Below are 18,740 nucleotides of genomic sequence, written 5' to 3' on the forward strand. Positions count from 1 at the left end.
TAAATTTTTGTTACCTTCAAGATGTTTCCGAACATTTTCAATAAAACCTTCTAGTAGACCTGTGCGAGCTCCATAGCAAGAAATTATATATTCTGTTAAAGAAAGTCCTTCTCGTAAATTACTTTAATGGGTAAATCAATCATTTGTCCTTGGGGATCCTACACTAATCTTCTCATGCCCACTAATTGATATATCTCAGATACATTTCCTCTAGCTCCCAAAAAGGACATTATATGTACTAGATTAGAAGGATCAGTCATACCAAAATTAGGATTCATTTCTTATCTCAAATATTCACTTGTAGCATACCATATCTCAATGGATTGACCTAATTTTTCTACCGCATGTACATTCCCATAATGATGGTGTTTCTCTAAAATAAAACTTTGGTGTTCGGCGTCTTGGACTAACCATCCCTTCGCAGGGATTGTTAAAAGATCATCAATTCCTAATGAAATCGATGTAGCAGTGGCTTTATTGGAAACCCAAAGTTTTTATTTAATCCAAGATATGTGATGTATATGTCATTCCGAAATGATCGATTAATCTGTTAATAAGTCATTTCATAGTAGTTCAGGTCAATGATTTGAAAACTTCCTTTCCTCAATCTTGATTCACACAGAAATTCAGAAATTAAAATACCAGTGAAATTTGGGAGATCTAAATTACCCTAGGCACTAGGCACAAACATCGCCTAATTTAAAAAATTAGATTAGATAGCATATGAGTAGGCTCAACAAAAACCCTATATGACTTCTTCTAATTCTCTATAAAAAGAAATATGACCAAGAGTAGTTCGAATGTATATAGAACAAATTTCTTTTGGTATACTTCCTACTATTAGATAGTGTCCATAAATCTCATGCTAAGTACCTAAAGATTCATATTGAACTTCGATGGGAACTTCTCTTGAACCAACGACACGTTGATCTCGTCTCCATCGAAGCCACAAAGGACAATCTAAACTGATTCTTTTCTGTCGATAAACTCCAAGTGCATCATAGGAACTAGAAAAATAGGGTTCTTTTCCCCTCGTATACCTAGAGTTATTATTATGATTATCAACTTTTTTTTTGTTAGTTTCCACTATTATATGGATTATACCTATTTGCACAAATACCTCGACGATTTCTGATTGTTAATAAATAGAGTCCAATAAGCATGTCTTGAGTTGGTATAGAAATAGGATCCCCGATAGTTGGAGACAAGAGATTCATATGAGAAAACATAAGTAAATGAGCCTCGGCTTGAGTTTCCAAAGATAAAGGTACATGAATAATCATTTGATCCCCATCAATGTCTACATTGAAACCCTTACAAACTAATGGGTGTAAACAAATAGCGGTCCCTTCCACTAAAATATGTTGGAATGCTTGTATGCCTAATCTGTGCAGGGTGGGTGCTCTATTCAATAATACGGGATGCCCCTGCATAACTTGAAGTATTTCCCATACAATGAGTTCTTTTTCCCAAATTTTATTTTTAACAATTCATATGTTAGAAGCAACATGTTGTCTGATTAGACCACGAATTACAAATGTTTGTAAAAGCTCTATTGCTATTTCTCAAGATAATCTACACTGATGTAATGAAAGCGAAGGACCCACGACAATAACGGAATGCCCCGAATAATCGACACGTTTACTAAGTAGAGTTTCATGAAATCTTCCTTCTTTACCTTCAATTATATCTGAAAATGACTTGTAAATTTTATTGTGACCATCCCTCGTTGGTTGTCCACGAATCTCATTATCAAGAAGTGTATCCACGACCTCTTGTACCAATTTTTCCTGACTCATTACTAATTCCCCCGACGTAGATCTACTTGTTGCTAATAAATCGGTAAGAGTATTATTCCGATAAATACTCGACAGTAGAGTTCATTAACATCCGAACTCATTAGTTTACCCCCATCTATCTGAATGATTGATCTCAATTTAGGAGGAAGAATTGGTAATAAGTACAAAACCATCAATTCTAATACTACATCTGTTCGAATAAAATGTTTAGTTAATTTTATGTGTCTAACAAAAAAAAATCTTTTCTTCTTCTAATTTTTCTATCTTGCCATTCATTTTCAGGGGAACCTCCTCCCCTAACTCCTTCCATTCTACCAATGAATTACTTCTAATTAATTAACTAAACCAAAACATTAAATAAAAAATGATTCCGATTGAATTAAAATTTAATTCAAGTTAAAATAAAAACTGAATTAAATTAAAGATTCAATTTAAAATTAAATTAAAATTAAAAACCCTATTTATACCAGTTTCTGATAAACTAAAACATGACTTCCGAAAAATCAAATAACTGAAACATTTTATAAAACATAAAATATGTAATTTAGGGGAAAACTTTAAATTAGTTGGAACAATATAATCTAACTATTTGAGTAAATATGGCAAGATAGAAAAAAGATAATTTAATTTTTATCCAACATAATACCAAGTTGAGACAAGATGATAATACATTAGGAAAGTTTGATCTAGAAAGTTAAGTAGGGTAAAACGTACTCTACTTGGTCTACATAGTTAGGTGGAACTAATTGTTGTTACCTTGCTACATCCTAGACTAGTTAGATCAATATTTTCAATAGAAAAGTTACATATATATTTTTTAAAAAAACTTTTATCTAAAAGTAGTCATTGTTTCAATACCCAAGAAGACTCATATGTCTCGCCACAACCTAGAAGTTAATTTTTAAAATATATATTTAACTAACCAACGATTACCTGAATCTAACATAGGATCAAACAATATGCAAAATAAGAAATTTAGCTAAACATTTGATAAAACTATAATATTATCTTGGTTGAAAACTTAAACCGGGTGAGATGAATAATTTAACTAAAAATATTAAAATAAAACTTAATTAAAACATAAATAAAATTTAATTAAAATTTAAATAAAACTTATTTAAAAGGGTTAAAAAAATAAAAACGTTAAAATTAAAACAAAATTAAAACCTTAAATAAAAATTAAATTAAAACATAAATTAAAATTAAAATTAAATCCAAAATTTAATCTTAATTTAGTTAATCCAAATTTAATTACTAATTAAATTTGGATTCAAAAATATAATAATTAATTAAATAATACTAATTTAATTATTTGAATTAACAATGAAGTAATTAAATCAATACTAAATTAAATTAATCAATTGAATTAAGTAAATAATAATTAATCAATTTTTAATAATAATTAATCCAATAATTATTTTAATACAAAAATTAATTTAATTTTAGTTAACTATTAATCCAAAAATAATTGTAACTTATTAATCCAAAATTAACTAAGTTCACTTAATTAATTCAAACTTAATTAACTTAATCTTAACTTAATTTCTAATACATTAATAATTAATCAATTCATTTAATCTAAAATTAATTTAAACTTAATTAAGTTAATCCGAAAATAATATTAAACTTAATTAATCAAAATCCAAGATTAATTTGAAATTTTTATTCAAATTTCAGGAATAATTAATTAATTTATAATTAAATAATGATTCATTTAAAAAAATTATTTTTAATAAATTAATCAAACTTAATTAAAAATTCATGGTCAATTTGGAGTATTTAAAAATTTTAATCCGACATTAATTAACAATCAAATTTCTTCTCCCTAAACAAATCATATTAAGCACCTCTCTAAATACATATAAGGTTAATATGTTTGAAAATCTAGAATCCTTGAGATGTCAAGGAAAAGTAAATTCAGTATATTTTTATTTTCAAGATTTTAATGATTAATTCATGAGTGATTAAGTGCAATTACTTATATAATTTTCAAAAGCATACATTTTTGAAAATAAATTGTTAATCAACACTTAGTGTCTAGATCTTTCTTGTCAAGCATAAATTTCTAGAATCCAGACACATAGGTATGTAAGCCTTATAGTTAATAAGGATTTCCAAAGAAAATGTCAGATTAAGAGAACATTTTACAAATATATTCAAATAAATTATTTTTAAAAATATCTTGAAAATTTTATCTTCAAAATTTTGAAAAATGGGTTCAACATAATTTGCAAAATTATTTTGAAAATTTTCTACAAATACATGCATTAGACAACTTTTTGAATTATTGAATTATGTTTGAAAACTATTTTTTTCCTTGTGAAACACTTTGAAAATATGTTTAAACATTATCTTAAAAACATTTTGGAGATGCATGTTTTTTTAAGGGAGAATGCTTTGAAAAATATTTTGATTTGAAAAGTTGTTCCATAAAAATACTCTATAAATTTATTTGATTTTTTTTTTTGAAAATCTAGAAAGTTTTTTTTAAGCTTTGAAATACCTTGAAAAATCGTTATAAAAGTTTGAAAAAATCTTTCGAAAATTCTATATAAAAATTCCTTACAATACTTAGCAAAACTATTGGTTGAAAACTATTCATATACTTAGCAAATTTTTATGTACTTAAAAGATTTTTAAATACAATACTTTATTTCAAATATTCTAAATATTTTCAAAAATTAATATGTGTCTTAATTATGTATGTCAAATAATTTTTTTCCATTCATTTAACTTAAAATATTGTTGATGACTTGGAAATATTTTTGAAAACTTTTCAAAAGTTATTGTTAGTGCACACCTAAAGACCAATTAGTTAAATCTTTTATATGTAAGTCAATGGGGAAAAGTGAACCTTATAATGCTATGAAAATCTAATAGCTCTCAGTTGATATATGTCAAAGTGAGAGGATAGCAGATTAAGATAGAAAAATTAAAATAATGAAAACTCATAATAATGCTTAAGAGAATAAAATAATATCATGCTTACTATTACTTTTTCTCTTAATATAATCATATTATTATTTTTATGTATTTTTTTCTAACTTTAATACGGATTATCATTACATCATAAATAGAGAGATTATTGATGTAGCCAACAATAATAATCAAACTAGGGTTTTGATGCATGACAAATGATTAAAGTTAGATTATGTGTGATCTAATATGTTTACTAAGTGTGAAGGACTAAAAGACTTAATGGATCTAGAAGATCAGATACTACAGTCAGGTCAGGTCCAGTCGGGTCAGGGAGAACCAGACGATTAGCAAGAAGTTCAGCATGGGTCAAAGAGGACCAAACAACTGGCAAGAAGTCCAGTCAGGTCAGGGAGGACTAGACGATTGGTTGAAGTTTATATGGTGCATCTGGCAGAAGACCTGGTTGTTAGCTAGAGCCCTAGAGCCAATCATTTGATGATTGTATTATGAACTTATTGTATCATATTCTTATATTAATAAAGGCATTTGTTTGGTTATTATACTTACTTGTATTGGTGCTAAATAAACTAAGTATAATAACGTCCTTGAGTAGAAGGTTCTTACCTATATCAATCGATTGGTTGAATAGATAGTGAGATGATATAGGGAACACTACTCTAAATCATTCCTAGTCGAGTATTAATATTCAGGGACAATGTTAATGCAATAAGACTAGCATGTAGGTCAACTCGATGACTTGATCTCACAAGTCATGGATATAGGGATATCAAGTTGACACATGGGTATACATTAGAGAATGTATACTGAATGACCCGCCATGAGAAAGTATCATGGATCGTTATATGAGTGTCATATACTTTCTCATATGGCTATTAGTATGACTATCAGTCCTTAGACCTGAAGTCACCATGATTCCCTACATAAGGAGTTATGTACTTTGGTTTCGTCAAACGTCACCCGTAACTGGGTGGACTATAAAGGCGATTACTGGGTATGTAACAAATTATGCGGAGGGATGTGAGTGATGTAGATGGGATCTATCCCTCCTATATGACGGGAGAGACATCGGTATTCTTGATAGAGTGAGACCACGAAGTGCATGACCATGCCCAAATGAGTCAATATGAGATATTGAGCTCATTTGATTCAGTGAGTCTACTTGGAGTTCAGGATTTAGATTGATCATAGGATGACACGGTCTATGCCTCACATTGATCAATCTAGATGTCTAGGATAGAAGGACACTTGTCATATATTGTGAGGAGTCACAATTAGTAGTCACAAGGTGTTGTTGGATCTCAACATTCTTGTAACTTGGGTAGTAATGATGTATTGCTAGATACCGCTCATTACTTATGCTTCTAAATGAGTTTAGGGGCATTGCCAACGTTACAAGAACCTATTGGGTCACACACAAAGAACAAGTGGATGGAGATTAGGTTCATATGATGAACCAAGATGATTAGATTCATTTGATGAATCAAATTGGATTAAGAGTAATCCAAATTGGGCTAATTGAGTTAGACTCAAGTTGATTCATGTATTCAATGAGTCTAATTTAGATTATGACTCATTAAATCAACTTAATTTAATGAATTAGATTAAGTTGGCTTGAATCAAATGGTTGGATTAGATCAACCATGGGAGAGATTTGGTCAAGTTTGACTTGACTTGAGAGGAAGATGGAGAGTCAAGTTTGACTTGACTATTTGCCACATCATTAGTGAATTGGCAAGATGTGGACCAATGATGATGCTCCACATCATCATAGTTACATATGTGTGCCACATCATGGAGGTTACAAATCACCTCTTAATAGCCTCCACATTTAATGTGGAGGGGGTTACAAATCTCATGTGGCCGGCCACACTAATGGTGGAGAGTTTTATTTTTCATTTTGTGAATTAACTCTCATTCACTTCATCTCCTTCCTCTAGCTATTCTCTTCTTCCTCTCCTCTTTCTTGGCCGTGAGTTTCAAGGAAGAAACAAGGTGAGTGGTTTTTGAGTTTCATGAAAGAAAATAGAGTGATTGTCACATAGAAGAAGAAGAAGAGTGTTCTTGTATTTCATCTTCTCTATTTTTCTTTCCAATCCCATCCGAGAGCCCTAGAAAGTGCTAGCACACTTGGGGTGCTCTCTTCTCCATCCTTGAGTGTTAGAGAACACATCTTGTTCGTGTGGATATCACTAGAGAGTTGTCTACGTTGACAACTTCGATATCCGGCGTACCGTTGGACGAGTTGGATTATATTTGCGAGGGCACTCATCGAAGGTATAAAATGTTATTTCCTTAGTAGATCTACTGTAGATCATCGTTTGAAACTCGTATTCATATTTTCGAAAGTTTTCTTCGCACGGATCCAATGGCTAGGGGGTTTCAGGGTTTCCGCGACGCGAAAAAGCGATTCCACGTGCGAAGTGAGTACGAGTTTAGATTCGTATTTTTATGAAAAATATAGATTTGTAAACTTTCTGTAAATTCATGTTTTTATAGTTTTTATGGGTAATTTTCTCGTAGAAGCGAAGCACAAGTGTTTCGGCGCTTGTAGGCTCGGCAAAGTTTCGCCCCAAAACTTTTTGGGACAGCGGGCTAAGGTGCTGTTAGATCGCAATGGAACCCTCGCGATGGTTAGATCGTGGGTAGGGGCCCTGCCCCTGGCCCCACAAGGGGATTCGTTCCGTGATTGCGCCCGAAAATCGCTAAACGTAACCGCCGGGAAATTGTACTCGTAAAAATTGTAAAAATTATAAAAAAAATTACAGAAAATTATAGAAATATATAATTTTGAATTATATATTATTTTTGTGATAGTCATGGCCCAAAGACCCAATTTGATTGGATAATTCGTGTTGTAATTCATAATACGGCCTGCGTGCCGTGATGTGATGTGTGTGTTGTATGTTTTTATTTTTCGCGACCTGCGCGTCGTGCCTTTCTTTTTATTCTTGTTGTAAATTAGATTTAGACTCGAATGTAACTCAAGTTTCAAAATGTAATGTAAATTTTGAAGCGGTGGAAGGTCCACTCGAGACGGAGTTACGAGGAGGGCGCGAGCAACACGAGGTGGTCAAAGGAAGGAGCTTGAGAAGCTGTTGACCTTAGGTTGACCATCCGATCTTCTCATTGGCTTGAGAAGATCGTAGTAGGGCCATGACATAATCACAAAATTATTTGATTAATTATTTAATTAATTATTTTGTGTGTATGTGATGCATGCTAGTTAATTAAGTAATTAATTAGTGTCTTACGATTAGATTAGATCTAAGTCGTGCACATGATGCACCCTTCGATTAGATTAGATCTATTGAGTATATGATACGCATCATCGTTTAGATTAGATCTAAATCACGTCAACTCGTAATGCCTACCATGCCGTGATACCTACCACTACCTCGATCGCATGTTGTTGTTGAATCTGCCAAAGCAGAGCAACACATACTATCTTGGTAGGGTACGGAGGGACAATCTTGGTCCCGCCTATCAACAAATGGGTGAGTACAACTCAATTAGATTGAGTATTCCTAGTTAACTCGGTTGGATCGAGTATAACTATAGGCATTCTTCCAACGGTTGGAAAGATAGGTCAAAATCACATATATATTAACTCTCGGGCGTATTAGCCAAAGCTAACTCGAGTTTTAATATAAATGCGGATATTGAACTTATAAACAAGAGTTGCATAGAGATGTAATTGGTAATCGTTACCTACCGATCATACTAAGTCTTGGGCGTATTAGCCAAACATAACTCAAGGGTTAGTATGATGTGGATCTTGTCCCACATGAATTATAGAATTCAGTGGGAGCATCATTTAGTTAAAGGCCTAATTAAATGATTAAGAATATGATACTTATTTCTGCATTTATTTCTGTTGTAGATTACCATGACGTCGAATACGAACATCTTCTCCCTGCGATCTGTCCTTAAGAAGGACAAGCTCAACGGAGCAAATTTCCTGGACTGGTACAGGAACCTGAGAATAGTTCTCACCCAAGAATGTAAACTGTACGTTTTGGAGCAGCCCATTCCGGAGACTCCTCCTGCCAATGCTTACAAGAAGCATCAAGATGACGCATTAGATGTGTCCTGTCTTATGCTCGCGACCATGAACTCTGAGCTTCAGAAGCAACATGAGTTGATGGGCGCTTACGATATGGTTGAACATCTTTGTCACATATATCAAGGGCAAGCAAGGCACTGGAAGAGGAACTCCAAAGAATACCTGGAAGATCTTAAGAAGAAGAGAAATAAGATTTCTACTTCAGGTATACATGTTATAGAAGTCAACCTCTCTATTTCTTCATCGTGGGTATTAGATACCGGATATGCTTCGCACATTTGTACTAATGTACAAGCGTTGAGAAATAGCAGGGCATTGACGAAGGGTGAGATAGACCTACGAGTAGGCAATGGAGCATGGGTTGCTGCTATTGCTGTAGGAACTTACCATCTATCTCTGCCCTCTGGGCTTGTACTAGAATTAGATGATTGTTGTTATGTGTCTGCCTTGACTAAGAACATAATTTTAGTTTCTTGTTTGGACAAGAAAGGATTTTCGTTTATAATAAAGAACAAATGTTGTTCCGTCTATTTAAACGATATGTTCTATTGTAGTGCACCTCTGATAAACGGACTCTATATTCTAGATCTTGAGAGCCCTATCTATAACATAAATACCAAGAGGTTCAAGTCAAATGACTTGAACCAAACCTACCTCTGGCACTGTTGCTTAGGCTTATCCCAGCTCCATAAGGATGGTTTGCTGGACTCATTTGATTTTGAATCATATGAGATATGCGAGTCATGCCTACGAGGCAAGATGACCAAGACTCCCTTTAGTGGGCACAGCGAGAGAGCGATTGATTTGTTAGGACTTATACATAGTGATGTATGTGGCCCTTTCAATATCGCTGCTAGAGGCGGTTATAAGTACTTCATCACATTTACTGATGACTTCAGTAGATATGATTATGTGTACTTGATGACACATAAATCTGAATCCTTTGAAAAGTTCAAAGAATTCAAGAATGAAGTACAGAACCAGCTTGGCAAGAGTATTAAGATACTTCGATCCGATCGAGGTGGAGAATACCTTAGCCATGAGTTCCGTGACTATCTAGCTGAGTGTGAGATTCTATCCCAACTCACTCCTCCTGGAACACCACAGTGGAATGGTGTATCCGAAAGGAGGAATCATACCCTATTAGATATGGTACGATCTATGATGAGTCACACTGATCTTCCGACATTCCTTTGGGGCTATGCTCTAGACACGGCAGCTTTTATACTCAACCGAGTTCCATCCAAGGTCGTGATAAAGACACTATATAGGATATGGACTGGAAGAGAAGCCCAGGTGTCTTTCATGAGGATTTGGGGTTATGAGGCTTACGTTCGACGTCAAGTCTCAGACAAGTTAGGACCCAAATTCGACAAATGATACTTTATTGGATATCCCAAGGAAACTAAGGGATATTACTTCTACATTTCCAGGTAGCGTAAGATCTTTCTAGAAAGGGACTTTATTTCTAGAAAGACTAGTGGGAGCGCGTTCGATCTTGAAGAAGTTCAAGATGCGAACAATAGCACTGATGCCTCGATGGAAGTTGAACTGGAACCACAAAGTGTTGTGGATGATGTTGTTCCATAAAGAGTTGAGGAACAACAACCAGTTCAAGTAGACATACCTCTTCGCAGGTCTGATAGGGTACGTCGTCATCCTGAGAGATACTCATAGATGATGAGCCTACCACCTATCAGGAAGCTGTGATGAGACCAGATTCCGAGAAATGGCTAGAGGCCATGAGATCCGAGATGGAATCCATGTACACCAACCAAGTATGGACTTTGGTTGATCCACCTGAAGGGGTAAAACTCATTGGGTGCAAGTGGGTCTTTAAGAGAAAGACTGACATAGATGGACTTATCTATAAGGGTCGCTTGGTAGCTAAAGGTTTCAAGCAGATTCATGGTATTGACTATGATGAAACCTTTTCTCCAGTAGCGATGTTTAAGTCCATTCGGATCATGCTTGCTATTGATCGACCATCATGACTATAGATGGCAGTCGGGGTTCGTGTTTTGAATGAATGGTGGTGATGTGAACATGAAGAGTTTGTAGCATGACATAGTAGCTGATTCTACGAATGGACTAGAGGCCATTCTCGAAGCTGGAATCTTCGATTCGATGATGCGATCAAACAGTTTGGTTTTATCAAGAATGAAGATGAGCCTTGTGTCTACAAGAAGGTTGTAGGGGATATAATTATCTTCCTCATATTGTATGTGGATGACATACTACTCATTGGGAAGGACATCCCTATGACCTGACTAGGGAGTTGCTTCTCAATGAAGGACTTAGGTGAGGCATCCCGTATTCTAGGGATACAGATCTATATAGATAGATCTAAGAGATTGCTTGACCTAAGTCAGAGTACATACATTGACATGGTACTCCTTCGGTTTGCCATGCAGAATTCCAAGAAGGGATTTCTGCCGATGTCACATGGCGTGAGTCTTTCGAAGACTCAAGATCCCTCTTCTAGAGAGGGATCAGATCCCTTATGCCTCAGCTATAGGATCGATCATGTACGCCATGCTATGTACTCGACCTGATGTCTTGTATGCTTTGAGCATGACGAGCAGATACCAGTCAGATCCAGGTGAAAGTCACTGGACAGCGGTCAAGAATATTCTTAAGTACTTAAGAAGGACTAAAGAATATTTCTTAATATATGGAGGCAATGATGAACTAGCTGTAAAGGGTTACAGTGATGCTAGCTTCCAGACCGACCAGGATGACTATAGATCGCAGTCAGAGTTCGTATTTTGCATTAATGGTGGTGCTGTCAGCTTGAAGAGTTCGAAGCAGGATACAGTAGCTGATTCTACAACAGAAGCCGAGTACATTGCTGCATCAGAGGCAGCAAGGAGGTAGTTTGGATCCGCAAGTTCATCACTGAACTTGAGCTATAGCACAGGCGAAGGAACCTCGCTCACACCAGCGGACCAAACACATACTACGGCGTTTCCATCTCATTCGAGAGATCATCAAAAGAGGAGATGTGAAGATTTGCAGAGTACCTACAGAGGCTAACGTCGTAGATCCCTTGACCAAGGCTTTGGCACAGAGGAAGCATGATGGTCACACTAGGTCATTGGGGCTTAGAGCCTACACTGATTGACACTAGTGCTAGTGGGAGATTGTTAGCTAGAGCCCTAGAGCCAATCATTTGATGATTGTATTATGGACTTATTGTATCATATTCTTATATTAATAATGGTATTTGTTTGGTTATTATACTTACTGTTAGGACCAAAAGTAGCTAGAGGGGGGGGGGGTGAATAGCTCGTCGCGTGCTCGTCGCTTGGCGTTGCTTGTTTCTTCAAGGATATGCAGCGGAAAATACAGAAACAAATACAACCACGCTAACACTAGGATTTTACTTGGTATCCACCTCCAAAGGAGGTGACTAATCCAAGGATCCACACCACGCACGCACCCTCCACTATGAAACCCTCCTTTTCGGTAACTACCGAGGGCGGAGAAGCCCTACAACACTCTCAGTACAAGAAAAAGAAAGGGTAGTAAAGATTAAGTAAAAGCTTACAAGAAATGCAGTGAAAACCCTAACCCTAACTTCTTCCTCTTGCAATGGATCCGCCTCTTGACTTGGAAAGCCTCCAAGAACCTTCAAGAATTGGCGATCACGTGCTTGTAGAGAGCTGTGGAGAAGCTGGTGAAGAGCTGGAATGAATCGGTGAAGATCTTGTAAAAAGATTGCCGAAGACCACGCTCGCCTGCGGCTTTAAACCCGACGCAACGGTCGGATCCCGATCGATTCGAATATTCCGAATCGATCGGGGAGGCTTTGGATCGATCCACGGATCGATCCGGTCACCTGGATCGATCCACGGATCGATCCGGCGCTATCGCGCCGATCGATCAGACCTGATCGATCGGATCGATCCTCGTCGGATCGATCCATCGATTCGATCCACGGATCGATCCATTTTTGCCCAAACCAAGTCCCAAACCTCTAACCAACATCCGGTCAACCTTGACTGTTGGTACATCATGCCCAGCATCCGGTCACTCCCTTGACTGCCAGACTCCACCAAGTGTCCGGTCAATCTTGACCCACTTGGACTTTTACTTGTCGTGCCAAGTATCCGGTCACCCTTGACCTACTTGGACTTCCCAACACCGATGTCCGATCATCCTTGATCCATCTGGATTTTTCCTTGCCTGTCTTCCTTGGACTTCCCAACACCGGATGTCCGATCATCCTTGATCCATTTGGTGGCTTCACTCAACGGGACTTTCACCTAGCTTCACTCACTAGGGTTTTCCATCTACCTAGCTTCACTCACTAGGACTTTCACCGGCTTCACTCACCAGGATTTCCTTCCGCCTAGCTTCACTCACTAGGACTTTCACCGGCTTCACTCACCAGGATTTTCACCGCCTAACTTGCCAGTTAGGACTTCCCAGTCAAGTATCCGGTCAACCTTGACCTACTTGACTCTTCTTCGATCAATATCTTATTGTCAAACATCTAAACCCAAACCAAGACTCAGCTTGGTTAACCAGGTCAACCTTGACCTGAGGGATGTTGCACCAACAATCTCCCCCTTTTTGATGTTTGACAATACTACAATCACACTTACAATACCACATGTAAGTTAGGCTAATCCCATAGCCTCATTCTTCATGCCACTAGGTAATGAAAGCATAAGTTAAGCTCTTCATTCTCCCCCTAAGAGGGCAAACTCCCTCTAGGTAATGAAAGCCTAACTTACTCCCTTTCACAAGCCCTTTCATTCTCCCCCTATTGGCACACATCAACCCTTTACTAATAAAACACATCAACCCATCTTGGGACACACATCAACCGATCCATTGTTGAAAAACTCTCCCCCTGAAGAGTTGCTCATCGTTGTTCACAACATCACTTATTGTGATCAACACGATACTGAAGGTCCCATACCCTTCATTATCCTTACCCTACATTCTCCCCCAATGTAGGTAAATGCCCATTCTTGAGCATTATCCTTTGAAAACACTTGAACAATGAGGATATCCACTCCCCATTAAAGTTCAATCGCTCAACCTTGAGCATTTTCAAACAGAAGGTTGACCACCTTCCAAGGTTCATGAAAAAAAATAAATTTTCATGTCTTTAAAGAGTCCCTCCCCCTAAAGACATGGTGGTAACTTCTGTCATTGCACCAACAATGACTTGGAATCCCTAAACCTTTAGGAAACCCAGATTTAGAAGTTTTGAGGTTCAAATGTTCAAAATTTGAAACAAACCTCAACCTAAACTTCAATGAAGTCTTCCTTAACCATTCCATCCTTGTTTTCAGCACGAAAACACCCTTTTTTATGTATACAAATGTATCTTAAGGGTTTGGAATGGTTACCTAGACTAAAATAGGTTCAAAGTGCTGAAATCAGGCTTTCCCAGCCTCAACTTGGATCGATTGGAGTTGGGTTCCAATCGATTGAACCTTCTTGAATCGATCCACGCACAGAACCTACTGATCGATCGGCTGATCGATCCACGGTCGATTTGTCGAATCGATCCATGGATCGATTCAGCACTCAATCGATCCATGGATCGATCGAACTCGATAGTTGCTGAAATTCCATTTCGGTCAATCAAACCCCTAGAAAATTCTACAAAAATCCAAAAATAATGAAATTTCGTGTAGACATTGTTTAGGGCATATATTATCAAGGAAAAATAGTTTTCTATGAAAATACATCATATTTTCAAAGATTGACACAAACTTGAAAACTTGCAAAAAACTTTAGTGTTTTCTTCAAGTTTGTGTCTAACTATTCAATGGTGATTACTATCAAAAGATAGCCTTCACCAAGGTTTTCCAAAATCATTTTGAAAACTTTTTCAAACCAATATCCCACCACATTCCTTGGGCTTAATGCACATGACTTGTACATTAGCTTTCCCAATGATGGGAAAACACATATCTATTGTGTTTTGATGAAACTAAAACTCAAAAGGATGCACTAAATCAACATCTTGAGTTTTGTTCATCATCCTAACATCTCACTTGTATCTAATGTGCACTAAAACACATACAAGTTATCTTATAGGTCTTTGTGAGATGTGAAGATTGGTTTTGCCCTAATCTAGGGATCATGCATACTATCTAGGCATTTTGAAGATATTAGACACCCACCTAGGATGTCACTTGTTAATAAGTGTTGTTAAATGCCTTTTGTCCTTGATTACAAGGAATTAAACTTAATGCATGATAATGTTATGGCATACATCAAAAGGAAATAATTTTCAAAAGAAAATATCCTATAACTACATGATGTATGAATGTCATGACATGGTATTTTTGTATTTTTCATAATAAGTCATGAATGCAAAAGTAGACATGATGTCATGGCATATGATGGGCAAACAATCATGGCAAGATTTAGCATAAAAAAAATATACCTAGATTAGCTATCTAAGTATCCTTAAAACCTTAGCTAAACTTACAACTTAAACCTAGATTGCCCTTAAGTGCGTCAAGAAAATGCCAAAACCTAAATTGGCATTTCTAATTCCCTTGATTAATTTATGCCAATTGAAATTAAGCATATTCCTCAAATGTTGGCATATTTCATTTTTCCACAAGAGTAGCACTTTAAAGTTAAGGCCCGGATTGCCTTAAATTTCCTAAGAACATACCAAAATCCCAACTTGGTAGCTCTTATGAATTTCCCAATATGTGCCTTTTAAGATTAAAATCAACTTTTCACCACTAGGCACATTTTACTCTTTCAAGGAGTAAATAATAGTTCCATTTCATTTTCAAAGGTTAACAAAAACCTTGAAAATGCTCCTTGAGTGTCAATTTCCTCAAAGTTGGGTTAACTACCCTTCTAATTGGAGTTGACACTCTCTAACCCATTTATGGGGTAGAGAAGATGCTCCTAGGAACCCAACACCTATTGGTGCTCCTTGGATGCTCTAGGTACTCACTAGGGATAACTTCCCTAGATACCTTCCTAGTGACCTTGTTGGGCTTCTTAGAAGCTTTGGTCACATTTTCTAGGTCAACCCTAGGGATAGCCTCCCTTGTGACCTTGTTAGTGACTTTCTTAGACTTCTTAGAAGTCTTAGTCACTTTGGTTGCAGAAATACTCTTAGGGATGACTTCCCTAGTATTCTTGACTTGACCACTAAACCTAGGGTTTGTTCCATAACTATATGGAACCCTATGATAACTAGGCACATCCTTCTTAGCCTTTAGTTTGTATCCCAAACCTCTATGGCTATTTGATGGCTTTGACTTTCCTAGCCCTAGGTTTTGCTCATTTTGCCCTTTTAGGATATTTTCTATCCTTTTTAGGGTTTTTTCCATTTTATCAAGTCTTGATCTCAAGACTTGATTTTCTATCATTAAATCCTTAGAATTTGGTTTTTCATTAAGTCCATGAGCATTTTTGTTTCTAGGCTTATAGCTACAATCCTTAGAGTTCTTGCCTAGACTTTTACCTACATTCCTAGCCTTAGGTGTAGTAGTTTTGGCATGTAGGGCCACATGCTTTTCCTTAAAGCCCTCATGCTTCCTATTCTTATGGTAAATCGCATTAAAATGATAAAAATTAGAACTATCATGCTTTTTACCATAATGTAAAGGAGTAGGCTCAATAAATGTTACCTTCTTCTTTACCTTGGAGGCTCCCCTTGACTAATGCCTCCTTGAGCCTTGACCATCTTCTTCCCCTTGAGGCATTGACTCGGTAATGCCCCTTTTGATTGCAAGAGAAGCATATAATATGCTCCTTGCTCTTCTTTGTGTTGGGGATGGTCTCCTTGGGCTTCACCTTGCCCTTTTGTGCCACTTGGCCCTTCTTCTTGGCTAATTTAGGGCACTTGCTCTTGTAGTGCCCATGTTCCCTACATTCAAAGCATATAATATGATTTTTATTATTAATTGAAATATTTATACCTTTGCTTGTAGGGGTGGCATCTTTTTCTTTGGATCCGGAGGTAGAAGCTTCCTCTTGATCGGACCTTGATTCTCCTCCATTTGATTTTTCTTGACTTGTGGAGGCAGAAGCTTCTTCCTCCTCTTCTTCTCTTGACCCGGATGTAGAAGCTTCTCCTTCTTCTTGATCCGGTGTCACCAAGGATTGCTCCCCCTCAATCCTAGAGGTGGAGGCTTCATCATCTTGAATATGAAACAAGGAGTATGCTCCCTCCTTGTTCCCTTCGTTGCATTCCCTTGAGGATGAAGCTTCTTGGATTTCCTCTTCTTCGGAGGTTGAGCATCTCTCAACCTCGGAATCCTCCTCTTGGTCTTGCTCCAAAGAGTCACCCTCTCTGGATTCTTCTTGCTCTTGTACAGTGGAGGGGATCTCTTCATGAAGCTTGGCCAATTTGCTCCATAAGTCCTTTGCATCTTCAAATTCTCCAATTTTGCAAAGGATGGTGCTTGGCAATAAGTTGACCAAAAGCTTGGTCACTTTTTCATTGGCCTCGCACCTTTGGATTTTCTCCGAGCTCCATTTGCTTTTCTTGAGAAGCTTGCCCTTGGAGTTTGTTGGAGCTTCGAAGCCTTCCATTAGAGCAAACCATTGCTCTATCTCCATCATAAGAAAGGTTTCGATTCTTGATTTCCAAGAATCGAAGCTTGTGGATGTGTATGGTGGAGCCACCCTTGTGTCAAATCCAAGTCCATCTTGGAATTGCATCTTGAAGTTGAGCTTGATAAAATCTTGAACTTGAAGAATTTGCTCCAACTTCTTCACCCTCTAGCTTTTCTTGATATGCTTGACCCTTCCGGCGATGATTCCGGTGAAGAGCGGCCTTGCTCTAATACCACTTGTTAGGACCAAAAGTAGCTAGAGGGGGGGTGAATAGCTCGTCGCGTGCTCGTCGCTTGTTTCTTCAAGGATATGCAGCGGAAAATACAGAAACAAATACAACCACGCTAACACTAGGATTTTACTTGGTATCCACCTCCAAAGGAGGTGACTAATCCAAGGATCCACACCACGCACGCACCCTCCACTATGAAACCCTCCTTTTCGGTAACTACCGAGGGCGGAGAAGCCCTACAACACTCTCAGTACAAGAAGAAGAAAGGGTAGTAAAGATTAAGTAAAAGCTTACAAGAAATGCAGTGAAAACCCTAACCCTAACTTCTTCCTCTTGCAATGGATCCGCCTCTTGACTTGGAAAGCCTCCAAGAACCTTCAAGAACTGGTGCTGTGGAGAAGCTGGTGAAGAGCTGGAATGAATCGGTGAAGATCTTGTAAAAAGATTGCCGAAGACCACGCTCGCCTGCGGCTTTAAACCCGACGCAACGGTCGGATCCCGATCGATTCGAATGTTCCGAATCGATCGGGGAGGCTTTGGATCGATCCACGGATCGATCCAGAGAATCGATCCACGGATCGATCCGGCGCTTATCGGATCGCTCCCGATCGATCGGGACCGATCGATCCACGGATCGATCCGACCTGGAAGAATGGATCGATCCATCGATCCACCTGATCGATCCACGGATCGATCCGGCGCGATTTTGCCCAAAACCAAGTCCCAAACCTCTAACCAACATCCGGTCAACCTTGACTGTTGGTACATCATGCCTAGCATCGGTCACTCCCTTGACTGCCAGAACTCCCCGGTCAATCCCTTTGACCCACTTGGACTTTTACTCGTCAAGTATCCGGTCACTCCCTTGACCTACTTGGACTTCCCAACACCAGATGTCCGATCATCCTTGATCCATCTGGATTTCCTTCCTTGCCAAGTATCCAGTCAATCCTTTGACCTACTCGGACTTCCCAACACCAGATGTCCGATCATTTTTGATCCATCTGGATTTCCTTTGTCTGGCTTCACTCACCAGGACTTTCACCTAGCTTCACTCACTAGGGTTTTCCATCTGCCTAGCTTCACTCACTAGGACTTTCACCTGGCTTCACTCACCAGGATTTCCTTCTGCCTAGCTTCACTCACT

The 18,740-nt window shown here is 37.6% G+C and overlaps 1 pseudogene; it reads right to left on the bottom strand.

Moving 5' to 3' along the window:
* Positions 1-712: 712 nt before the first annotated feature.
* LOC122024963 lies at positions 713-7,008 on the bottom strand (annotated as a pseudogene).
* Positions 7,009-18,740: the final 11,732 nt, after the last annotated feature.

Source organism: Zingiber officinale, chromosome 1B (assembly GCF_018446385.1).
Source record: "Zingiber officinale cultivar Zhangliang chromosome 1B, Zo_v1.1, whole genome shotgun sequence".
Taxonomy (NCBI): domain Eukaryota; kingdom Viridiplantae; phylum Streptophyta; class Magnoliopsida; order Zingiberales; family Zingiberaceae; genus Zingiber; species Zingiber officinale.